This window comes from Podarcis pityusensis, assembly GCF_964106645.2.
Source record: "Podarcis pityusensis genome assembly, chromosome: 8".
NCBI lineage: Eukaryota > Metazoa > Chordata > Lepidosauria > Squamata > Lacertidae > Podarcis > Podarcis pityusensis.
The window spans coordinates 28,777,110-28,804,684 of NC_138033.1; the positions used below are offsets into that span (position 1 = coordinate 28,777,110).

The 27,575-nt window shown below is 42.3% G+C and overlaps 1 protein-coding gene across 1 annotated transcript in view; it reads right to left on the reverse strand.

The window, feature by feature from the left end:
• Positions 1 to 27,575, reverse strand: part of COL8A2 (collagen type VIII alpha 2 chain) — a 158,494-nt gene that overhangs the window by 120,314 nt on the left and 10,605 nt on the right. The gene's annotated exons all lie outside the window — the stretch shown is intronic.

Genomic DNA, 27,575 nt, shown 5'->3' on the forward strand with positions numbered 1-27,575 from the left:
CTTTACCAAGAGCCAAGGATCCCCACTCCCCAGTCCAACCATGGCGCTACAGCTTTTGTAGAATTATTTGCAGCTCATTTCTCATAGTTATAATACTTTATTTTTAAAAAAGATTTTCTTAGTTTACAAAAGTACGTGGATTGTCTCTTTTCCCAGGTTGTATATATATAATCCAAGACATTGGTGTTATATACAGAATAAGGTTGGGAAAGAGCATAGAGAGGGGAGAGGAATTTGTCATATTTTTTTAAACCTATCTTTCAGATGCCTATGCATTCAAGGTGGCTTGCATCAATAAAAATTTCAGAACCACAATAAAACCACAGCATCAGCAAAAAGCAACAGGTGCCTGTATGACAGATAAAGCAACCATCCAATCAAAACATTTTTTTTCTACCTCGCAGGGCAAAAGCCTGCTGGAACAGATAGGCTTTAACTAGCTGGTAGAAAACAGCAAGAGTAGAAGGAAATGACTAGCTAAGCCTCATGAAGTACAGGGTTCCACTGTAAGAAGATGGTCACCAACTTTGCTTCCACCAAAAGCTAATGGTTTGGAAGAAGATAAAGTGGAGTATTAAAACTAAGGGCTTATCCACTCTCTGCTCTTTACAGGCACAGTCTGCAATTTAAAGCTGTGTGTCCAGGCACCATTCCCTCCCCCGCCCCCCGAGCTTTCTACACAAAAACTTGCTCTTTAAAGCTCAATCGGAGCATAGGTCAATTCGCAGAAACCCAAATTGACATTTGCTCCAATTCTGCTTTAAAGAGCGGGTTTTCATGGTAAAGCTCAGGACAAACAAACGCTCAGACACAGAGACCGAGAAATAGCAGGGCAAAAGATAAGGGTGGATAAGCTCTACCTTCGAATTCTCACAAGCATCACTCAAGTAGTAGCAGTAGCTAGAGCCCTAAGGTTATTATTATTTCTTTTTAAAGCATTTCTACCCCAGAAAAAAGACTCACAGAGGAGCTTGCAGATTATTTAAGAATCAAAAACAAAACATTGTCCCTACCCTCAGACAGCAGTTTTCCCCAGTCCTATCAGCGATGCTGGGGATCTTAAGCAGGTCAGGCAGCTGCTCTACCGCTGAGGAACAACAACCATGGGGGAAAGAAATGAAAAAGTGAGAGGAGTAGCTAACTCAGACCCAACATTTTAAAGTTACAGAGTTCTTATCATAACCAGCTGAGATGAGAACAGTTCAGGGAGAAGAGGAACTGAAGGATGGTCTCAGTAACAGAGCCAATTGGGTGACCCTGTTTCCATCTCTCCCTTGGCTGCAGGGCCAAGCTATACGTTTCAATACAACAGTGAACAATTTAGCCCAAGAAGCACTCAGTCTGGAATGAAGAATCCTTGGGAGTAGACAATTTGCAGCTAAAAATAATGAGATATGCTTAAACCTTTCCCTGCATTTCAGGTTGGATTACATATGCACAGGCAAACACAAATTAAGGGATTGGTGCCACTGGGCAGAATCACTACATGTTGTTGTTGTTGTTGTTGTTGTTGTTTAGTCATGTCCGACTCTTCGTGACCCCATGGATCAGAGCACACCAGGCACTCCTGTCTTCCACTGCCTCCCGCAGTTTGGTCAGACTCATGACTGTAGCTTCAAGAACACTGTCCAACCATCTTTCCCAACATCAGGGTCTTTTCCAGGGAGTCTTCTCTTCTCATGAGGTGGCCAAAGTATTGGAGCCTCAGCTTCAGGATCTGTCCTTCCAGTGAGCACTCAGGGCTGATTTTCTTAAGAATGGATAGGTTTGATCTTCTTGAAGTCCATGGGACTCTCAAGAGTCTCCTCCAGCACCATAATTCAAAAGCATCAATTCTTTGGTCATCAGCCTTCTTTATGGTCCAGCTCTCACTTCCACACATCACTACTGGGATCTGCAAGTGATCAAATCCTCTAAATGCTCTCCTTGGTTCCCCCTTCTAAAAACGGTCCATTTTAGAGCCAGTTGCCTGTCAAATCTCTGGCCAGCCACACACTATTTGCTTTTACTGAGCTGCATTTTCAAGCTATGCCCTCCGCCGTACTAAACAGACAATATGACAGCATACCGTACAAAGACAGACTCTGCATATGTGGGCAACCACAGATGGAAGACAACTTGCATTATTTACTATATTGCCCACTATACATTGGACCCAGGAGGCGATTTCTCACCTTACCATCCCTACAGGAAAGATGTCTCTCCCCAGCAGAGGAGGTCCTATGGCTTCTTAGCAATGTAAACAATGCGGTGGCTCGTAAAGTTGCCCTTTTTGCTTTGGCGACCAAAAAGATCAGAAAGCAGACTGCGGACAATATAGCAGTGAACTGTAAAGGAGATGCAGAGATATAAATAGAGACCATTATTTGTGGCGCAATACCCCTTTTGCTTGTATTTATTTTTGATTGAGATTTGTCATGACCAATGGCTAGTACAATAAAGTTATTTGGATTGGTTGGATTAAAGCAAGACATTCTATATGCAACTACTTTAAAAGAGTCTCCGAAAACTGCAACTGGTCCAGATAGCTGCTGAAAACTTGCTGGGACCCCTTTACACTGAACCTGTGACAGCTGCACTGGTTACCCGTTCATAATTCAATATACTGGTGATAAGCTTTAAATCCCTAAATGGAGGTTGCCAGATATTGGGAACCTGTGGCCTTCCAGATGTGGCTGGACTCCAGCTCCCATCAGCCCCAGTCAACATGACCAATAGACAATGGAAGTTTTAGTACAGCAACATCTGGAGCACAGAAGTTCCCTATCACTGGTGTAGATCCAAGGATTGCTTCCTACCATGCTATCCTGCCTGCTACCTAAGATCTGAAGGAAGTTCCTTTCCCTGTGTCCTGTATAGAGTGAAAGCAGGACTGAGTGGAACAAGACAGAGGGCTTTACCCAGATTATAAAATACACTGCCCACGTAGTACAGTCTTCCACCCACTGCCACATCCCTCATTGTTTTTGCTGGTTTACTGAAGACTGTTTTATACCAGCAAATTGCTTTATGTTATTGTGTAATTGTAATTGCTTTATTTTATAAAATTCATAATGTCTTATGTTGTAAGATGTTACAAGTGGCATCTTTATTCTACAAGGGTAGGAAATGAAAGTTTAAATGAAATTAATACATAACATTTCCCCCCTGAACACCTGAATTTGCTTTCTCCCTCTTAAGGGTTCCAAATATAAACATGAATCAAAAAACTGGGAAAGGAAGGAGGAGATACGAAGAGATCTCGTCCACTTCTGAGTATTTACAATTTAGGTGCTGGCTAGGTTCTTATGTCACATGGAACCAAGGGCAAGGAACGTCAGGTCTGGGGGCGGAATACAGCCCTCAAAGCCTCTCTACCTGGACCAGAGGATTCTCCCGTACCACACTTCCCCTCAAGCTACCCCTGCTGTCTCCAGGATGTCTCTCACTGGCCCTGCTTTGCACCCTCCTTGGGTATTTTTGCCTGGCTGGTATTCAGAATAAAAGTGGCAGACAGGGAAAGAATGAAACACCCACATGCATTTGAATGGCAGACGTTAATGAGTTTGGAAATAAATCAGAGCTGGAAGTCAACTGCTTTAAATCTGTTATGCAATTGAATCTGCCTGTTGCAAAGCAGAACTGTTTGTTTTCTAACATTGAATTTGTGCCCTGCCTCATAGAGGGGTGGTGGTTGATGCCTGGGAGCTATAAATGGATTTTTAGAAAATAACCAAACCAAACAATAAAAGCACAGATTTGCTCAACACTGAACTAGGATGTGAACACCAGGGCTACACCAAATGTATGGATATACCAATATTCTCAGCACAAATTATATGTTTCCAGAGGGAGGATACAATACAGTACTTCTTTAAAAACAAACAACAACTCTATCTCCAAAAACATTGTTATTTGTTTTTGCTTGGAATGCCATCTTCTTTTGCTTTGGTGCCATTTCCACCTTTTATTTAGGAATTCCCTCTTACACATTACATGAGCCCAGCCAATCAGAGATCAGATTGCGGATGATGTGATGTCATGTCCAGATTTGGCTACATAACAACATCTGAGGACAAATTAAGCCAACTGATATTGAGAACATTACTGAACAGGTCTGATGGGTGATGCCAGTCAATCAGATGCCTACTGCCTTTACTCTAGAGTAGCTGAATAGTCACTAGCAAAAGGGAAAGCTACTGAACGTTTTCACAAAATGCACACCGTCTTTCATCTCCACCATAAATTAAACCAGATTTCCAGATTCACACATAAGATTTCACATCATCCTGTAGCTGACTTTCCAAAACACTGCAGTAAAAATATGACCAGTGTTCGAAACTCCCATTGTTCTAGGCATATTTTACGACACGGAATTTCATTAGTGCAAGTGGTTTCTGAGCTCTGGGTGCAGTACTGTGCCTAAGATTTCAGATTAAAACTGCAGAGTGGAAGGAAAGGAGGACATTTTTCTGCCTCCCCACCTCCAGCTACTCTGAAGATTGGAGAAGACACCCTTTTAAGAATATTAGGGAGTGGGTAGGGGAAAGACTAGACCATGTGAAAAATGAACACAACATCTTAGCTACAGTTCATTTTCAGCTTGTATTCTTGTTATAAAAAAACGCACCTAGACATTCCGTTGTGCGCCCATAACCTAGGTTTAAGGTGCCATTTAGCTCCTAGCTTTCATATCTCAATTCTTAACACTGAATATGACAGTATAAAAGAAGTAGGAGAAGAACCAGGAGAGACAACCAAAACATGACCCTATATTCCTAAAGAGTTGACACAAGATAACCCAACCAATGTGTACACAGACTGCAGCCATAATTATGAGCCAGTTTATACAACACAGCCACTTCAGAGCATGGCTGTGGTCATTTAGCATGTACACCATGGCCTCAAATAGCAATTCTTGGATTACAGAGAGCTTACACGCTAGAGAGTTTCTCAGCAGCCTTGTACTCTAGCAAAAGTTGCACCTTTGTGACCATTTTGGTGCAATTCATTTCGGGGCAGCATGTGAGTTTCCAAGTTCCAACTATCATCCTTCCCACAGGGGTGATTGTGCTTTAAGGGGCATTATTTCAGACACCACGCTCAAAACTACTATTATGCAGTTTTGCCGACAGTCCCACACAACACAATTCAGAGTTTGGTGGTTTATTTCCCACTGGGGCAAATTATCAGGTATTGGGATGGTTGTGTGAAAGACCTCTTACAGAAGCAACAAGAGACGCAGAAATCAAGATACATAAAGTGCCCTTTAAATGTACTACAAACTACATTTGGGTGTCTATGCATTCAAAGAGACCAGCTCCTCTCCACATTGTGTCACAATTTATTACAACAAACGGAAGCAGTTGGAAACAAGTTCACAGAACAATCAGAGCGCACAGAGAAATGGTTCCAGTGACAACGAGGTCTTAAACCTTAATTTTGAAGTTTCCTGGAACCTGAATTCTAGTATTTTTCATATGGGAAGCAAAACTTGGGAAGAAAGTACTAAACATTCAAAGAATATACTTCAGATTCAGTGTTCCTGGCTGTAGCTATTCATAACAAATTATTACTGTGAGGAAGATACAACATTTGTTTTTACAATCTTGTTACTCACTCAGAATTCTCACAGACATGGTGGGCTCAACAGTTATCGGAATACCACACCCCAAAAAACAAAACTTCATTTGAAGTTCAGGCAGACAGGGAGCACCTTTTAAATCCCAGTTCAGGATATATAGCCAAAAAGATGAGGAACCGGGCACATGGGAGAATCGGGTTTGCCCTCAGCCTCTTGCCCAATCGATTTTATTCCTTCTACAAAGAAGCAGAAACTTTCATTTGAGATTGAGCTACATGTTTCAATAAAAAGGGGACTGTCAAAGAAAATGACAGCCCCATGTAAAGTTCTTCCTCCCAAAGCCTTGTTCTAAAATCATGCACATCATTCAGACGTGCATTTCTATGTCTCCAAACCATACTGCAATGCAGTAAGAAAAAGGGCAATGTGGCACTATCAGGGCATGTTTGGGTACATGTATACAGATGTATACTCAGATGTATACATGTATACTCAGCACAGGGCTACGATCTTCTGCAACGTGTAATTCCACCTTCAGTAACAGAAAGCCAAATACTGTATGTAAAGAGTCGCCCCCACCGCCCGCCACCAAAAATGTGTCAAGACAGATTTACATTTGTGCCACTGTTTGATTCTTTGGCCATTTCCCCCACAAACTGTCAACTTTTGCCACATTTGCAAAGCACATGTTTAGTGTGTTTACAGAAAACTTAATAATAATTTTGTAAGAGAAATATATTCTGCTATATTCCCAAGTGAAATATATTTAACTTATTGGCACCAGCTTTTGGGAAAGTGATCACATTCAGTGAAACAATTCTATAAAACTAACTCTGCACGTCAGCATCCCAGTAATTAACACCATCACCACCCCTGGAGATGGAACGTTGAGCCATCTTTAACAAGAGCCCCATCCCATTTCTTCTGGGCAGATACTGTTCCAAATATTCTACCTGCCAATTTCACCACACAAAGGACACAAAATGGTGGCCATGATTCAGAGTCTTTACACACAGCTGATCAACACTTCACTAGCCCTCCTACTTGCGGCAGGGGGAAAAAGCAAGAAAGAAAGGAAAAAAGCAAGCCTTTATGAAACTTATAAAGGATCTGACTGGGTGGCAGCCAAGAGCAGCATTAGTTACCCTTTAAAAATCAACACATTAAATACTTTCTCTTTTTTTGTATTTTAAGGAAATGCAAATTCTTCCATTCTGAGCTCCCAATGCAGGCTCTGTATCAAACAAGAAGGGGGGACCTCCCACTACATAAATAAGGCTTTATAATCTATAATTTGGTTGGAGTCTGGAGTCAATCAAGCCACTCTCCCGCTTTCCAAATGAACAACCATCTTCTGGCTGCAACGAAAAGAACAAGCTTCCTCAACTCTTGTTTGCTCATTAGATCAACTTATTTAATTTAAAGGTCAAAGGATTCCCTTGAACCACCACCCCCCTCAGGAAAACACACACTCAGTTGCCCAATTCAAACAGCTACCACCTATGAAAGAAACACATTTTACCAAGATTGAATTTGGGAGCCTGCATCTTTTACTGGTTAATGAATGGGCCATACCTACAGACTACAGGGGATCTAACAAGAAGCCGGGAACTAACTGGCCACACAGGAATCTCTACCAAAAACAGGCCTGCAGAACCAAGCCAAATGCAACCCACCTGCCAGGTGTTTGATAACCCCTTTCTATTTAGCAGGCAGGAGTTTTATTGATGCACTGTTGGGCCATCGTACTTGGCTGGTGGGCTGCTGTGTGTGGCTCGATGCGTCACACAACTTGTGCAGACCCAATCTAAAAATAACTGCTCGAACTTTCAAGTGGCTCGTGTTTGAGAACAAGGCTTATAAAACTGTAGAAATTACTTGTTTACACCTATATGGCGACAAAAATTTATACCAGGTGTTTCTGAAAAGTAGCTGAAGGATAAGGAGTCACCACGAGAACATATGTAGATATGCCTTAGTGTAAAATTATGAACCCTCCCATAATCTCTCTCTTTAGAGTTAAGAGCCCATGCCATTTATGCTCTTGGTGGTAGTAGAATTGTGTCCTTATGTTTTCTGCTGTTTCCAAAATTTTATATATATATATATATATATATATATATATATATATATATATATATGTAGCTCTAAGTGGTCAAGTGAAACAGTTTGAATAGCTGCTTGAATGTTTGCAAACACTCTAAAACTGTGCAGACATTGCATGTGTGTAAACTGCATTTGCATATAGCGGGGAGTGGGATCGCTCCCTGCCTTTCAGCATAGTATCTGCAAAAAGCCTGTGTGCACACAGTTCAAGCACCAATAATTAAATGTGCAAAAAGCTTGTAAATGTGTAAGGTCTTCAGGTTCTGTGCAGATATACTATGCTGAATGTGCAAAATGAGACAAAGTTGTTGGGTGCAATCCTGCTCCCTCCTCTTATGCGAATTTACTCAAGAGCAAGGGTGGCTTTCAGTTGTTGCTGAAGTACTGGCCATGCTGGTTGGAGCTGAGGTGATATGGAGACCAACAACATTTGGAGGGCCACAGGCTCTGCTTCTTTCCTGCTCTACATGCATGTTTCATCTGCACTGTCACAATACATCCCTTGAATGGTAAGGTATTGGTCTGAAATTTGGCATGCATGTTCAGAATGCAATTCTACCATTCAGCTTTAACAATATGCCACCTCAATCTCTGCACCTATTTTCAAGAGGGAGAGAAATGCAAAAGACATTGTAACCCATCACAACCCCTGAAGACTGAAACATCAAAATGAAAGTAGGTGACCTGGTTCAGAACCCTGTTCTACATTTCACGTTCGGACACAAATTTGGCTCTGCCATTTTTAAGGGTTTCAGTTCAGAAAAGACACATAATACATTGAAATGGGATAGCAAGGAATACTGAACATTATGATTTACTAGTTATACTCTAAGGGGCTCAGAACCCCCACCAACCCATTTAAAAGTAGCTTGATATCAAATTACTCCAAGTCCTAGGTTCTCAGACACAAAGGAATGTAAATCCAGAGAAGCACAGTGAGAAATTCATAAGTGCTGTGGAGCTTTTAAACCTTGAAAAGCAAAGGAGAAGAGAGCACTGCAAAGGAAAAAATAGATGAAAATAGGCCAACTGGTTGTAAACAATTATTATCACAAGTAAGAAATCAAATGGCTTTGGCCTCTTCTTTACCATGAAAATAAATAAAAGCATTTAAAAAAAACAACCCCACTTTGGTCTGACCTGAATCTGGAATATATTTGGCACAGGGATGGAAAGTAGGGAAATCCAACTATGATAGAACCAAAGAAGCTAAGTGTAGGAGAACCAGTTGGAGCAGCAAGAAAATATCTAAATAGAAACATAGAATTTTATAGTTAGAAGGTACCCCTGAGGGTCATCTAGTTCAACCCCCTGCAATGCAGGAATCTCAATTAAAGAATCCATGAAAGATGGCCATCCAACTTCTGTTTAAAAAACCTCCAATGAAGGAGAGTCCACTACCTTCCAAGGTAGTCCTTTCCATTGTCAAACGGCTCTCTTACCATCAGAAAGATCTTCCCGATCAGAGGAAGCCAGGCAGCACTGCAACATCCAGAAGCTGGCACTTATGTTTTACAGCACAACAGAATATATACTGACCTCCCCTATATTCAGCTGTGTGATAAATATCTGGCTTCCCAGATGTAGGGCATCCAGGTAAAAAAGGAGGATAGGCAGTCTCCACTTTGATTACCTGTGTACAAGAGTTTCAGCTGGGGATGTTTGCATGGCAAGCTACAGCTGCTGAAATTTCCTATCAAATGTGAAGGAGCACCTGTCTCCAGGTACTGCAATTTTGAAAATTGCTAGGAAGGCCATTTAGCTCTGATACTAAAAGAAAAGAAATATGCTAACCTGCAGCCAATTAAATTCAACCCCTACTCCAATTCTAGCAACACCAGCAGAAACTAGTAAAAATGAAAAAAGGTACCTCTAAGTACTAAATAGGTGGGTTTTATCCATTGTATACCAGTTCGCCTCTTAATATTGCCCACAAGAGTAAACTGTTGGGGAAAAGACACAAATTTCTCTGTTAGGGATCCCTTGTTCCCTTCACAGAACTAGAATAACTAAGGGTTTTTGAGGAGGGGAATGACTGAAATCTGTTTATGTTTGCAGTGTGGCCCAGGGATAGCCAACATGGTTTCTGGACTACAACTCCCATCATCCCTCCTGCTGGCCATGCTGGCTGAGGCTGATGGAAGCTGGAATTCAACAAACTTTAGGAGGCACCATAATTGGTTACCACTGGTGTAGCCAGAAAGGCCACAGGACTGTGCAGCCGACTACCAAGAGATTCTTCCATGGTGGCCCAAACATCCATACTGGCATTTACTGTATGGCAACTACATTTATTCCCCACTGCTCCTGGGAACATTCCTGGGAACTGTAGTGAAATATACTCAGAGTCACAAAGTGATTTCAGGCTCTTTATTCAGCTCATAGTGGTGAGGAGGAATGAATGAAAGTCCCCTCACAGTATCTGCTTTATATACATTATTTACACAATGGGCTGCACATGATTGGCTAATTCCGGAATTCTACTGTAAGCCAATCAGGTTGTGGATTCACTTCTATCTGGAGCAGGATTGGGTGGTTCCTGCCAACCAATCATACTGCTGCATTGTTCTAGGACCAATCAGGCTGCTGCATTCTGAATCCCATTGTTCTAGGACCAATCAGACTGCTGCATTTTGGATCCTATTGTTCTAGGACCAATCAGACTGCTGCAGTTTGGATCCTATTCAACTCAGTACATAACACCCCTCCCCTCTAAGTTCCAGTCCTGCCTGGGAGGTCGCATTCATAGTCCTCAAGGTATGCCGGCGGCCTACGTGTGCGTTGCGGCCTGGGGTGTTCCCTGGTCCGGGCTCCAGGTTCTGGCTCGTGTTCCAAGGATGCTGGCTGTGATGGGGCTGTTTGGTCTGGTGCAACCGGCTCGCTCAGTCGTGGTTCTGGTTCCGGTGTCCTTTCGGCCTCACGGGTCCTCTCTGTATTTACTGATTCTGCCTCTCCTGCTGGCCCCTCCTGCTCTATGGGCCTCACTGCCCCGCTGTTCCCTTGGGACTCCTCTGACCTGTCCTCCTCCTGGTTTTCTCCTGGGAATCGTCGCCGTATCTGGTCGCAGTGGCGGCGCCAGCATTGCCCCCTATCCGTTAGCACCTCGTACGACACGGGGCCAGTGACCCTGGTGACTGTGGCGGGTACCCATGCTGGGCCTGCCCCAAAATTCTTTGCGTACACTGGGTCCTGGGCCTCGAAGGTCCGGGGGTTCCTGCCTTCCCCCACCACTACCTCATCCTGAGCTCTATTGGGGTGAAGGCGGTCCAATCTGATTGCAAGGCGCCGACCCATTAGTAGTTCAGCGGGGCTCCGGCCAGTCGTTGAGCTGGGGGTGCTGTGCTGTGCTAGAAGGAATGTGGCAAGGCGGTACTCCCAGTCCCCTTGCGTCATGCGGCGAAGGGTGTCCTTGGTGGTCCGCACCATGCGTTCTGCTTGGCCATTGGTGGCAGGGTGGAACGGCGCCGAACGGATGTGGCGGATGGCGTTCTGCGCTGTGAAGGTTTGGAATTCTCCTGACGTAAATGCAGTCCCGTTGTCTGAGACGAGAGTGTCAGGGAGCCCGTGGGTTGCAAACAGCCTGCGTAGTACCCGGATGGCTGCGGACGTGGAAGTGGACGGTACCAGTGCGACTTCCAGCCATTTGGTGTAGGAGTCCACCACTATGAAGAATGTTTTCCCCTGAAAGGGGCCAGCGAAATCCACATGCAGACGTGACCATGGTGCTCGGGGGGACTCCCAGGACTGGACTGGGGCCCTTGGGGTATCTGGGTGGGATTCTTGGCAGGCCTGGCAGTGTTTGACCCAGGCCTCTATCTCTCCATCGATCCCCGGCCACCACACATAACTCCTGGCAAGGGCCTTCATTCTTACTACCCCTGGATGTGTCTCGTGTAGGGCTGTGAGGACCCTTTTGCGGAGGGGCTGGGGAACAACGACTCTGCTTCCCCATAACAGGCACCCCTTGTGGGCCGACAGTTCATGTTTGGGGGTTTTGTAGCCGGCGAATTCTGGCCCAGGGCTGCTGCTGGGCCATCCCCTCCACACCCAGTCCAGGACCCGCGAGATGACCCTATCTTTCTTGGAATGGTGTGCAACTTCTTGTGCCTGAATGGGGCGGTCGGGAAGCAGCTCCAGGCTCCTTAAGAACTGTAGCTTGGAATTGTACCTCTGTGGGGTGTGGTACACTACATTTCCCAATATTCTTTGGGTGGTGTTCTTTAAATATTTGGTGTGTATGTTGCCCAAGAAAGCCCAAACTTGTTAAGGATTTTTAGAGTTCGAAGCCCAGCTGCCTTTGAATAACCTTTCCTCATAGCTAATGCATGCGTAAGAAGCTGATCAGGATCAGTTTAGCTCAATCTCCATTTGGGCACAGATGTTGAAACAGCTGAGAAAATCTTCTGTTCTCATAAGGGGACTTGAATAAGAGAAGTTTAAAAATGATGTATTAAAAATGATGTATTTGAGTATGTGTGGAGTGCCTTTTGAAGGTTTTACCATTTAGCTTCATGAAGAGTTGTAGAGAACTTTAAAAATTGTGCACTATTTTGTGATACTCCCTAATAGGAATTTTTGATTTTTTCCCCTTCTTGGGACATCATGGCTATCTAGGTTTTTGATTTTGTAAATTGTATGTTTTATTTTTTCCTGTAAGTTGCTTTGAGAAATATAGTCAAAAGCAGGGTATAAATTTCTTAAATAAATAAAATGTTCTTAATGATGTTCTTTTTTAAAAGTTAAACACTGTATTTAATTGCACTTCACCAATATCCTTGACCCTGTAGTGGTTATTGACTCAGACTTCAGTTCTGCTGCAAAAAGGAAATTCCATGATTCCAACTCCCAGAAGCAGGGTGGTAGCAGAGTCGACCAATTCAACACAAATGCGAAAAGACACACACTAGTAGCTGCACAATTCAAAATTAATCCGCTAGAGGTCATCACAAGGGGAAAGGTATTTAAAAACAAAACTCAACTTTAACTCCAAAAGACACGTTCAAATCATAACACCCTGGCAATGTTTAGAAGAAACAACACGTTTCCTTAACAGAGCACTTAGTGAACAACTTAATTATTAGCATCTGGACTGGATGGGTGAGCTGCTGCTAAGCCAGAAAGAGAAGTATCCACCACCATTAGTTTGCTAGTAAAATACACCTCAATGGAAGATGTACTGAAAGAAGATCCAAGGGCAAGTTTTCCAGTTGTCCAGAGGCGACAATGGGATTTTTGTAGGCTACATTTTAAGAAATGGCTTCCAATGAAAGACCTTTGCAGGCGAATGTAGCCTTTCATAAGCAATGACTTTATGCGATGGTACCTGTCTGTATTTTAAGACAGTGAGAATGGAACAATTTTAACCTACCTTTCAAGTTAATGAGCTAAGCTAAAGCTAAAGGCTTACTATTACAATCTTTCTACAGTGGACTCCCTATAAAAGACTATTATTGTTATTGTTTAAATTTTCATAATGCCCTTCAAAGATTTCCGGGAAGTTCACAACATAAAAATACAGAATAACCACAAAATACATAATAAAAACAAGATCAAGAACAAAACAATAATTCCCCCTGCAAAAAACCCCACAGCTTTAAAAGGGCATAGACTGTTAATCAGCCAAAGGCCTGGTTGAAGAGAAACGTTTTTGCCTGACACCTAAATATGTATAATGGATAATGAAGATAAAGGAACAGTTAGCTTTCTGGTACATTGTGAAATGTATTGGGTTCAAGATAAAAATATAATGTCCAATCTGTACCTATCAAGGGGGGAAAATGTGGAGGAGCCACCTTCACTCTAGAGTTAGGAGACGTAAAGGATGAAGACTGGCTATAGAGTTTTCCCCCCAATTGAGTTTCTGTGGGTCTTCAGCCACCAGTAAACAGATTCTCAAGATATTTGTTTCAAAGACCTGCCAAGCCTATTTAGCCAAAAGGACACCATATTATTTATTCATTCATTACTGCATGCTACTGGAGAACTCTCTGGTTGCTATTACTTGAATTAATTCCATTTGTTGAAGCCTTAAGATGTGGACAAACTTGTAGGGAACATAGAAGGTCCAGACCTTTGGCCAATTACTGTCTACACTGACTGGCAGCACTCTCCAGGGGTTCAGGCAGGAATCTTACCAGCCTTATCTGGATTAAACCCAGGACATTTTGCTTGCAAAGCATGTACTCTACCACTAAACTACAGCATGCACCTCCTAAAATGAAGCGAGAAGGCCATTCCTTCCTCTGCTGTGCTAATGCTATAGCAGCAAAGCTAACCCTATCAACTGACATGGGAATGAAGATACAACCAGATATGGTTAACGCTAGTATACATCCGTATTACCCCCTTGAGATAGGACTTGCCCATGGAAATATAATGTCAGCTTCAGTGTTCTCCCAAATTTCACTGCATTTCATTGTCAGATAGGCTACAGCCCTTCATTCACCCCTTCAAGGATTATTAACTCTGATCAAGGAGGTCAATATTTTGAGGATAGCTGCAAAACTAAGATTGTGAAAGGGTCAACAGCTGGCAAGGACTAAAAACCTTTGTTGGAAATAAATGCTGAAATTCTTAATCTAAGGGAGGGGGAAGTCACTTGACTTTAGCAGCTGGGAGTTAAAAGAAGAAGAAAAAACACACCAGATATTTGCACGACTTGCAAGAAAACCACAAGAATTTGGAAACACTAAGGGGCGAGACCACCAAACTAATTTTGGCTCTGAGTTTAAGCTAGGATTTCAAGAGAGGCCTCCAGAAGTGAAGACATTAAGACCCTCGATCAGCAGAGCTTTTGAGTATGTGATTAACTTTAAGCACATTCTTATAAATCGACTGAACTCACCAGAAACAAAGCATCTCCTGCTTAAGAGCTTTGTTGAATTGTGGTACATACTACTGCTCATACATAGATTTTTCCGGTGCATTTAAGTAATCATGTCTGTGAAGTGTAAGATCACTTTCCATTCTTACACTAGATAGTGGCATGAGTGGGCAAGAGGGATCAGGTGCTGTTCAAATGATCATGGTATACCTTGCTGCCAAGTCACAGAGCACCCATGCTGAGTGCAAAGCTTGCAGCAGTCAGCATTGAAGATCTGGAGAATCATGGGCTCTCATAATACTAGAATGCAGGGCCATCCAGCTAAGCTAATCAGCAAAAGGAGATTCATGAACAACACCAGGAAATACCACTTCACAAAACACAATTGATTTCTGAAATTAATTGTCACAAGGTGTTGTGATGACCACTAGTTGAGAGTAACATTAAAAGAGGAGTAAACAACTTCATGGCAGCTATGAATTGCTTCCAGGATCATGCCTCTGAATACCAACTGCAGAAGAATATGAGAAGGGGACAATTGCCCTCATGTTCTGCTTGCAGTCTTCCCATAGGCATCTGGTTAGCCACTGTGAGAACAGAATGCTGGACTTAGATAGCCCTTTGATTCTGATCCAGCAGGACCTTTCTCAGGTAATACAAGTGGGACTACAACAAAATGTTGAAATGTGTTCTCACCTCCAAATATGGCTGCTCCTGTTTGCATCTCTAGCCAGCTAGCTAGAGAAACAAACCACAAGCCCAGGTTTGAACATCACAACATGTGAGACTCTGGTTTGTTCCCACAAGGTTGTCTGGAAGGGTATACATCCTTGGACTGGAAAAAAAGTTGTCTACTCATCAGTCCGAGGATGTATCTCCTATCTCATTCCAGACAACCTTGTGGGGCCACATGCCAATGGTGGGAGAAGCCAGAGGTAAAACTGGGAAGTTTTATCTTTATACAGTTGGCTACTTTTCTATACACACATCCCAATCTATCCTCTATCCAGGCAAGCAAGATGCAATATGAGACTTTCCAGGCAGGCAAAAACACTCAATGAAATTGGGAAGCACAGCCAATATTGGAGTGGTCTGGGCTGAGTGGTTGTAGCTGGGGAGGAGGCATGGTGTGGGAAGAATCTGAGGGCCAGATAGAAAGATGTGGAAATATTTGGTCCCTGAGCCTGAGATTCCCCACCTCTGCTTTATTGTGACATGAGAACTGGGTCAGTATCTAATTTGTAAATACTCAAATAAATGTGGTTGAAATCCCTCCATCTCCTGTCATAACTGGTTGAAGGACCTCCTTTGTCTATTTAATATACAATTCTTATGTAAAAATTATACAGTGGGAAACACAGTGATTGAAATAACTGACCTTTAACTGACCTAAGACCAGAGAACTTAGACTATATGAGATTGAAAGGACACATAGTTTGTCTAAATGTATCCTAGGAGCTCCATAACCCATTTTTATCTTATTTTTATCCAGTTTGGGGGTAACCTTATTCAATGTTCTTTGCATTCTACACTGTTATTGCATTTTTATTGTAAACCACTTAGATATCTTTAAGTGTTAGAAAATGAAGATAGCTAACCAAGCATTGACCTTTTTGTGTGAAAGGACTGTGACCTCAGTACAGTTCTCATATTGAAAATAAATACAGTACCTAGGCTCAGAATGTGCTCAAGAGCACCCTGTTCTTTCATTTTAACTGTATGTCCTCTGCCCCTGGTTATCTTTGATAGATCTTGATTCAATAAGCCTGCTCACCCCTGTTCTAGAACAGGAATGGCCAATTTGTACTGAGGGACGGAGGATTATATTTTCCAGCATCTTTTGCCATGCTGCTCAACCCCTTCATGGGTTGGCTGGGTGCATAATAAAGTTGGCACCCCCTAAAAAAAAGGCTTCTCTGTTATGGAGCACAAGTACTCACATGTGCTTACAGAGCATTCATTACATGTGCAACCCTGAAATGAGATGTTAACAGCATGTCTCTCACACAGAGACATGCATCTCTTTTAAAAACAATGCTATTTTCCTTCAGAGTTAAACTGATTTTTACCGCACCTTAACCTCATTGGGTTGCTACAAGGTTAAAATACCAGTCAAAGTTCCTTAGAGGAAGGGTGGAATAAAAATTCCATGAGCGACTAACTGGCTATCCCTGCCCTAGAGAATCTAAGCTCCAGTTGTTGGGTTTTTTGTTTTGCAAAAGGAGTGAGAAACTTGCCTGAACAGCTTTGCACTTCAGGAGAATGATGCATGGAACTATAATGAACTATAATGAAAGAGTGTGGTTTCCTAAGGGACTGAGTTGAAAGCAGTGCCAGTGGATAATTTCCATGCAAGGACCTTATCTCTTTTTCAGTTCTATTAATGAACATTGCTGTATTCCTGAATCATTTTTTTGTGCTACCAGGGCAGGACTTTGGGGCAAACGTCCTGGACTCCACTCAGCAAAATGAGCAGGAGGGCCGAAAAATTCAGCAAGGTTGGCTTATGTGTCCCAATGACTTTTTCTCCTTTGTGCAATAAACCTGGATGGCTCAAATCAGCAGCAGCAGCAGCAGCAGCAGCAGCAGCAGCTATATATCTTTTCCTCATTTAATAAAGGAAGAGAGGTTAGCCATGCACACTGAACAGCTACTCTTGGTAGTCTTTACCACATTTTGCTTTTTGCAAACGGAACTGCACTAGTTCTCCAACTTGGGCTTACTCAGTATACTCCACAAAGAAATAAACTTTTAAACAAAATCCATGAGTGGGGGAGGGAAGTTGTATGACTCCCACTAACAATAATAGTCAACAGTGGTCCATGATGCTTGCATAACCACAGTTTACATGGCAATTACAACAGCAATGGATGTACTTGTGAGGAAAGTATTTAATTCTGCCCCCTGCTCTACCCCTGTCTCCACAAAATATACCATTTACTAGAAAGGAAAACATATCTACAGTGAAAACTTAATCTAGCAGGAAGATTAAGTAGGTCTCATTGCGACAACAAATAATAAACAAAAGAGCATTTTTTGCAATTAATATAATGAATCGTGTAGAGACTTCCAAGCCAAAGTTACACAGTACAGCAAAAGTATGACTTCAGCTGAAAAAGGCAGCCATACATCTCTTGTCTCTCACCTAGAACATGATAAAGAAAGTTAGGGTTGCCATATGTCTGGAATGTCCAGGCGGAAATGTCGGAAATGTCCAGGAAAATCCGGATGTATGGTAACACGTGTCAGCAGTGTCGCTTTTGAAGATTTTCCTCTGGGGTGGGGGGTGCAAAACTAAAAAACCCTAAAAACTAACAAACAAACAGCTCAACAAGCTTTCTGTCCAGATTTTCACTTTTTGAAGTATGGCAACCCTAAATAAGAGCATCATAAACATAAAATAAAATGCATTAAGTGACATTATTGTACTCCTGGTTTCCCTGCCCATACTCCATTTCAGTGACTGAAGTGGAAGACAGAAACTCTTTGTATGATGAAAATCTCATATGTCCTCTTTAACTACGTGTTAGTGGGGGACAGATCAGAAAACAAAAACATGGGGCCACTCTTTTCAGCAGCGTCTCTGTTACCATGTAGTTCTACTCACAAATAACTCACAAATAACTTGAGATAATAAAGGTAAAGGTACCCCTGCCCGTACGGGCCAGTCGTGTCCAACTCTAGGGTTGTGCGCCCATCTCACTTAAGAGGCCAGGGGCCAGCGCTGTCCGGAGACACTTCCGGGTCACGTGGCCAGCGTGATGAAGCTGCTCTGGCGAGCCAGCACCAGCGCAGCACACGGAAACCTTCCCGCTATTTATCTACTTGCACTTAGGGGTGCTTTCGAACTGCTAGGTGGGCAGCAGCTGGGACCGAAAGACGGGAGCTCACCCCGCCGCGGGGATTCGAATCACCGACCAGCCCTAAGCGCTGAGGTTTTACCCACAGCGCCACCCGCGTCCCTAACTTGAGATAATACCTCTCCAAATAAACATAATTCAAATAATGTTTGGTCGTAGTTTGATTAGACTATTGTGGTTCGTTTGAATATGCAATCTCTTTGTTTTTTGCCAACAAATCACAGTGTAAACTCATGGTTTGTTGTTGGTTTACAAACCACGGCTTGTTTTAAGTATAGTTTGTGTCATTTCTGAATCCAGCAGCCTAGCTTAACCATGATTTGCTTGACAACTCCATCCCACACACTCAGCAAGCTACAGAAGCATGCACAATGCAAGAGTAGCTGGAAAACAAACCAAGCTTTTGGAGAAACCTTTTGAAGAAGCAAGCAATGGTTTGTTTTCTTACTTCTGAGACAATTCATGGTTTATTTGAACAAACCATAATGAAAATGAATTGCGGCTTAGCAGACTGTGTGAACATAGTCAGTGTATATGTTGCTCTTCAGACAACAGACTTTCAGTGATACTAAACCTATCTGAAAGCCAATTAAGTGTAGACAACAATGAGCTAAATGGAACAGTGGTTCAAGTCAGCACAATTCAGCTTCTTCTGTTCAGAACGGGGTACTGCTCAGTAAGATCTCAGTAATCTGGCAGTGCTGGAGCTGACTGTCTGAAGTGACTGCCTCAGGCGGCAGATGGACAGGGAGTGGACAGAGCTTTGTGTGCCATGTGGCTCCCCAAAGCTTCCACATGAGGTTGTTGTCCTCATGCATGCTGTCCCATTGCCAGCCTGGCCTGCATTTGCACATGGAATGGAGGAAAGCACCAACTTATTCTTCACTTCAAGGAGCAAAATGCATTGGGCTGGCTCTGTGGGCAGCAGACCACTTTATAATCTTCCTGGTTCTGTCTGGGCGAATCTGATGAGGGGTTAGACTTTGTATCAGCTAACTTTATTCAACTGCCAGATGAACAAAACCACTTCCCACCCTCAACCCTTCCTTTCTCTCCTCCAACGCTGATATTCCATATATTGAAGTTAATACGCTGTCTACCCAGCCACATTCTTGGTACATTCCTGCTGTAAGCACTGTGGATTTGCTGCACTTTATGAAAAAATGAAAAGAATGTTTTAAATGAAATTAATTCTTAGGAACCCAACTTTTCATTTAAACATCAGATCAGTCAGGGAAAGGCTTTTCTATTCTACCGCAAAAATGGGGGGTTATGGAAAAGGACAACCTCAGTACATTATAAATATTAAACTCTTCATATGGTTCCATTTCTAACCAGGGAAGATATCTTAAGTGGAATGAGAGAATTTCAGAGGCTGAGCTCATTCACAAGGTTTATTTTTGGGGGGAGGACTCCTTTTTCAGTTTTATCATCGTTTTCTGCACAGACTGAATGCATACATATCAACCTAGGTGTACAGACTGACCATGATGAGGAAACGTAGCTGGTGTGTTATGAGTTGTGTGGATTTTCTCATCCGGTTCCTCATACCCACTTATGCAACAATTGTAGCTTTTTTCTTTTCTTGAGAACTCTTGAATGTTTCTCTCAAGCAAGGCCATCCAAATTCACCTTAGGCAAATTCAGAACTGTAGTGTTGGAAAGAACCCCAAGAGTCATCTAATCCAACCCCCTGCAATGCAGGAATCTCAACTAAAGCATCCATGGCAGATGGCTATCCAACCTCTGCTTAAAAACCTCCAAGGAAGGAGAGTCCATCACCTTCCAAGGGAGTCTATTCCACTGTTGAACAGCTCTTACCATCAGAAAGTTCTTTCTGATCTTTAGCTGGAATCTTCTTTCTTGTAATTTGAAGCCATTGGTTCAGGTCCTGCACTCCAGAGCAGGAGAAAACAAGCTTGTTCCATTTTCCATGTGGCAATTCTTTAGATATCTGAAGATGGCTATCATATATCATCTCAGTCTTCTCTAATCCAGGCTAAACATACTCAACTCCCTCAACTGTTCCTCATAAAGCTTAGTTTTCAGACCCTTGAACAACTTGCTCACCCTCCTCCTCACACATTCTAGCTTGTCAATATCCTTCTTAAATTGTGGTGCCCAGAACTCGACACAGTATTTCAGGTGTGGTCTGAACAAGGCAGAACATAACTTCCCTTGATCAGGTCACTATATCCTTTTCATATGTACTACTGGAAGCCAGAAGTCTCCCATCTTATATTTGTGCAGCTGGTTCTTACTGCCTAATGCAGAACCTTGCATTTGTCCCGAATGAAATTCATTTTGTTAGTTTGGGCTCAGTTCTCCAGTCTGTAAAGGTCAAACCAAATCTTGATTCTGTCTGATATCACTCCATTTGGTGTCCTCTGCAAACTTGATGAGCATCCATTCAGGTCCAAGACAGAACCCTGTGGCCCACTTTCAAGGCAGATTACAACATTAAAACAATTAAATACAAAGAACAGTAGCTAAATATCCCACAAAATCCCCTTAAAATAAAATAGACAACAAACCAGCAGAAAATAAATCATCTATCAAATGCTTGAAAGAAAAAAAGATTTTAAATTGCTGCTTAAATGACAACCACATAAATGTCATTGCTGGTGGTATTCGTATTTCACAATGTGGTGACACCACAAAAGGCCCTGTCCCCAGTCACCACTCATGTAACCTCTGAACCAGCATGGTGTAGTGGTTAAGAGCAATGGACTCGTAATCTGGTGAACCGGGTTTGCTTCCCTGCTCCTCCACATGCAGCTGCTGGGTGACCTTGGGCTAGTCACGCTTCTCTGAATCTCTCAGCCTCACTCACCTCACAGAGTGTTTGTTGTGGGGGAGGAAGGGAAAGGAGATTGTTTGCCACTTTGAGACTCCTTAAGGGGAGTGAAAGGCGGGATATCAAATCCAAACTCCTCCTCCTCCTCTTCTTCTTCTCAGATGATGATCTCAAAGATAGGGCAAGTTCATGTGAGAAGAAGAGTCCTTCAGTTGTGCTGGTCCCAAGCTGTGTAGGTCAAAACCAACACTTTGAAAACCAACACTGTCACTACTGGATCAGATTAAAATAACTAATATAGTTCATGCACTTAACATGTTGAGGACAACTCAGCAAAATATGGAATTCTCCCTGTGGCTTCATGAAGACATTAAAGAGTATAGAGCACAGAATACAGTACCACTTAACAAAAGTCCTCAATAACTACCTTCTAAAACTGATTAATGAGTAAGCAATAGAACTGCATGAAAGTGGCACCACAGAGTCACACTCCAATACTTCCAGGACAGAGTAAACTAATGGATTAACACATGCAAAGGTGACATGGACCAGAACTAGACTGATTCACCCATTCCTAGCTCTATTCTGCAAAAAGAGGGTGTTACCAATGACTGTATCCAACCCCTCTGCCATTTCTGTATGCAACCAATCCTACTTTTAATTTAAAGAACCTGTCAATAATATGGATTCCACTTAATTCTGTAGTGCAAATCTATTGGAAAAGGTTTTTATAGCAAACAGTGAGCCATGCCCAGACTTCCTGTAGAGTAGGGAAAAGAAACAAGGCAACTGTCTCTCATTTTTTGGGGGGGGGGCAATCAACCTATCAGTCTTTATTATTTAGCTACAGGCCATTGCAGCTTAACTGAACTGAACAATACTCAGCAAAATATTCTCTAAATTAACCACAAACTTCAAAAATATTAATATGGTCAAATGAGATCTACATTTTTAGAAAGCACTTTTAAAAAGCTATTTACAAAACACCATTAAATGCAAGTTATATAAAATCGAAATGTATTACTGTAAAGTGTTAACAACAAATTGCATTGGTTTTAGCACTGGGAGAAAATTAAGCTAACTTATGAATTAGTATTAAGTCAAATCTTTCTTCTTAAAAAAAAATCACGTTTGTTATCAAAAGGCTACAAGTATAACAAAATCAGCTATCACTGCTTTGAAAAATATTCACCCTGATTTTAGTTGCCGTTACCAAAGATGCAACTGCCAATCTAATTCTTCTGTAATACCTTTTAGAATGGTACTTTTTTAAAAAAAAAAGTAGTCAAACTTTAAAACTCCCAGCTTGTTGATTAAGGATATAATAGAGGATTTCCAAGCTTCCTCATAACATGGTCAACAGAGTGAAAAAGAAGAATAAAATGAAGAAGAACCTCCTGTTTTGTCCCTGCCAAAAATGTACTTGAAAAATCCAGGGCTCCCAATGAACAAAACACCTTAGGATAGCTTTTTGTGGTCATGTACCAAAATTTCAAAGAATGGATGTGAGAACAAACAAATCATTTCCCTTAATATTTGTGCTTTATAAATATTTTAGCCATGAAGAGACAAGGGGTATCCTTATGGCTGTCAAATCAAGATGAATTTCAGTATCCCAGCCTAGAATGGTGACATAAGGGCCTCATTACAGCTGAATTTATATCAGGCAAAGTCCATTCAAAGAAATGACACCTCATTTTTGCAAATCATGAGTTCAATGTGTTTTCCTTTCAGCTATTGTTTGAATAGGCATCTATAAAGGTAGCCTGGAATGACCCATGTTTGGAATTTGTAATTCAGACTCCAATCTTCTGCATACTTAACTGGTAGTAATTCCCAATAACTTACTGAGTAGATGTGCATGCAATATAAATGCCCTACAACTGGTGTGTGTGTTTGTGTGTGTGTGTGTGCACATTGTCATAAACTTAAAAACATTAACAAAGACTCCCCACATCCCCGTTGTTTTGCTGTGGTTGTCAGCAGAGTGGAGGTTTCTGCTTCTGCTTTAATAACCAGAGGTCCATATTATGCATTTACATATGTAAATTTATTTACATATTACAGTAATCTGTGAACCACTACTCACTGCATGAGCTGACTGTGCCTGCTTCACAGCTTCACACTCATGCTGGAGAAAAACAAGCCACAATCCCTGGCGAACTATGGATCATGGTTTGTTTCATTCAAACAAACCACAGTTGATAAGCCAAGAACAAATGTTGGTTTATCATCGTGATTTGTTTGGAGTGCAACAAATTACAATCCTTGGTTCAGACATAATGCTAAGCCAGGGATCATAGTTTGTTTCTCCCAAGCACAAATTGGGAGCTGTGAAGTTTTGTACGTTTTGCACAGCAAGCCATGATTTATGGCCTAGAGTGACATGTGACTGTAGCCACTGTGCCCAAACTAAGGGTAACTTAAACTATATCAAACAAGCCAGGGTCAAACCATAGTTTATATTCCTGGCTATACTGTGCCCATAAAAGGAATCCTGGTAACTGTTAGGGAACTTCCAGCACCCTAACCTAACTATACTTTCCAGGATTCTTTGGGAGGGAAAATGTGCTTTAAATGTCTGGTGTAGATGTGACTCCCTGGCTCATTTACTAAAAGTGGAAGGAGAAGCTTCCAGTCTTCTTCTCACAGTCACACAAGTGTAAAAGGGGTGAAGGAGAATGCAAGCCTGAGGTTCATTCACGTAAAGAATGTTCAACCATAGTTTAGTGTAGGTCCAGTGAAATTCTCATGCAGGGTAGCAGAAACTTATTTTGATTCCTTTGTGCCGTAGTGCTTATACAGCAGCAATTAAACCCCTTGCAACAAGCAATGATATATCTTATTTTCCCCATTACATCACCCAGAGACTCTTTAATCAAGTAAATGGCAGCTCATTACAAAGAAGTGAAGTGCATTAAAGTACAGTGTGCAGTAAGTATCTGTCAGCAGGTGGTGCTATTACTGTACTTAACTTTGCTATAAAGAATGCTATGCTTAAAAGAAAGGAAATCCTAATTCAAAGCCTTGCCAACAGGGACTGTTACCCAATGCTCTGTGATAAAGGGCCAAACTAGATGTGTCTGCAGGGCTGATTCACTGCTAAATTCCCTAGTGGGTGGGGCAAGGCAGTTAAAAGGAACATGGCTGTGAGGGGGCAGCTGAACCATCACATGCCCACACTCCTCTCCCAAAACTTAAGTGATTTCATATTTTTTCCTCTGGAAGGGTTAACCTCCTTCATGGAGGGAGTGAAAGATTTCCACCAACTTCCTGTTTCCCCCCATGCTGTACTTTGTATCACACACCCAAACAGCTTTATGGAGAATGAACACAATGCATTTTTGTTTGTACTGTTGTTATATCTAGATGTGCAAAAATTCAGCTTTGCCTATACACCATGTACACCACCAACTGTAGCTTGCTACCTGCTCTGTTCATGAAATATGCACCGATGCCATGCAACCAGAAAGCTGTACTACTCACGGTTTGCAGAAGCTCATCACTGTCTACCCTAAAGGGTTTATAAGTAGGACCTGCAAGAAAATGTTGCTTTGTGGTGGCATGCTCCAGTTGAGGGTTCCAGGCAGCAGTGCCATTCCACTACCTGCCCTCTTCCTCCTTGGTTTCCATTCTTAGTCTCCAACAGCAACAATTCCACACTCACTGAGCATGCACAGTCTTCATTGGGCTGTTTGGAGCTTCTTCCCTCCCTCTGCAAACCCTGGAGTTCCCTAAGCCTGCTGACACCTCCCACTTGTGCATGGATGGTGCCTTTTTTGCTACATAAGGACGAACACTCAGCTTCCTATTTGTATATATGATCTTGCTCTCATACATTCCCTGAAACTCTCACCTTGTCGCCTATTTGTCAGGTTGGGGTGACTTCATTAAAAGAAACGGTGCCAATCCTGAGAGACAACAAGAGAAGGATTCTTGCTCAGTGGTCGTGCACACGATTTGCAAGCGGGTAAGTCGTGGGTGTAACACCACCTTCCTGACATTTCCAGAAAATGCTGGGAAAAACTTCTGTCTGATTGAATGCTGCTCCCTCCTGTGTTTCTGGTTGACACTGAGCTAGATGGACCAATGATCTGACTTAGTAAAAGGCAGTATCTTATGTTCCTCACCCTTCTAAAGGGAAGTTTATGGGACACCCAAGGCCTATAAACATCTAGCAGTTGTCAAACAAATGATTTAGCGACTTATCAAATATTCTGGAATTTTAAAAACATGCAATGGGTTCCAAATACACAGGGAAAAGAAAGCGAGGTTTAAAAAGCAAATGTCTAATCAAACTTCCAAGATAAATACAATAAACAGGCATTTTAAAATCCTGAAAACAAATGACACTTTTTATCTCCTGTGTAAAACTCTTTAAATTCTTGGCCTCTTATTATCACATACAGTGGAACCTCGTGTTACGTACATCCTCCTTGTGAATGCTGCGGGTTACGAGCTCCGCTAACCCGGAAGTAGATGCCCCTTGTTGCAAACTTTGCCCCAGGATGCAAGCGGAAGTCGCGCAGCAGCAGCAGTGGGAGGTGCCATTAGCGAAAGCGCATCTCATGTTACGAGCAGTTTCGGCTTAAGAATGGACCTCCAGAATGAATTACCGGTAAGTTCGTAACCGGAGGTACCACTGTGCAGGGAGTGGGACATAGCCCAGCAGTAGAGAACACACTTTGAATGCTGAACATCCAGAGGTCTGATCTGTGGTCACACCAGCAAGATGTCCTGAGACCATTTTATCTAAGACTACTGCCAGTTTCCTTTGTATGTTCATTGTCTAAACCAGGAATGGTGAACCTGCAGCTTTTCACATGTTGGACTGTGCAGCTCCTATTCGCTCTTATACCACTGGGCTATGCTGGCTGGAGCTGATGGGATCTGGACCCCAACAACATCTGGAGGGCCACAGGTTCCCTATTCCCGATCTAAACAAAGCACAGCAAGAATAGAGCTTTCATAATAAGAAGCAGCACAAGAATTTGGAAGATAACGGTGCCATCTGGTGGCACATGCAATTGAATCTGATCTATCTTTTGTACATTTTAAAATAGGATGTACCTTCCACAGACAAGTTATGGTTTCACTCTGACATTGCCATGAGCTTAAAATCATTAATTCCAGAATACAGATTGGCAACTAGAAGCCACCAAACAGAGCTGGTCCCTAAGTACCACCAGCTGGAACCTGCATTCGTCAACTCAATGGTAAAAACTTTGTGTGACAGGAGTGGTGAGAGAGAGAGAGAGAGAGAGAGAGAGAGAGAGAGAGAGCACCGTGGGTCTTGCACTCTGCGATCAGCCACTGTGGTCAGTCATAGAAATTCTCCAACATTTCAGCTCCTGTAACAGTCTATTTCAGCTTTCCCCAGCTTAGTGCTCTCTAGCATTTTACAACCTTCAACAGTCCCAGACAATATGGACCAATATGGTCAGGGATTGCAGGCATTGTAGGCCAAAATGGAAGGGGGAGGGCCATAGTTCAGTGGTGAAGCAACTACCTTGCATGCAAAAGATCCCAGGTTTGATCACCAGCATCTCCCAGTAGGGCTGAGAAAAACCTGCGCCTAAAACACTACCAATCAGTGTGTAGATAATACTGAGCTTAATGAACCAGTGATCTGACTCAGTGTAAAGCAGCTTCCTATGTTCTTTGTACAATATATATACACAGGTCCTGCTTACTGGACACAATGCATTCCTTGGAAATGGTTTGTAAGGCAAGCATGTGCAAAAGGAATCATTAATTTCCATTAATTCCTATGTGAAATTTTCTAATGCGTTCCCGGCCACAGATTTCTGACTCCAAAAATCCAGGAAAAAATGCTCTCTAATTTATCCGATCACTTTTCCTCCTCCCTCCATTCCTCAGCCAACCAGTAAAAAGCAAACAAGGTAGTAAAAATGCTCTCTGTTCAGATATATGAATTTGTAGTCGGCATTGCAAGGTTTGGGTACATTATTCCTCATGTCTGGATAAGTTAATTTTTGCATAGTGAACATTTGTAAAGTGGGGTGTGGGGGGGTGGGGGTGGGTGCGCGTGGTTTTGTGTGTGTGTGTGTGTGTGTGTGTGAGAGAGAGAGAGAGAGAGAGAGAGAACTATCACCTTTTAAAACTGGAATTTTGCAAACAAGGATTTAAAACCCTGCAGCAAGAAGAACTACGAATACCTCACTCTCATCTTTCAGTCAAAACCAGAGCTGTAATTTATTTAGCCAGTTCCTATAAATGCCCCTTTAGCAGCTGTTTGATCTGGAGCAAAGAGCAGATGATCTCAATGCCATGAAAAGCTCCCTTACATTGGCTGATTTCTGTATCTCAAAGCTCTGTAACAGGCACAGGAGCAGAGTGGGCTCTTCTGTTTTTCTCCCTTGGCAAACCTTGTCTAAAGTTACTTAGATCTATACTGACAGACTT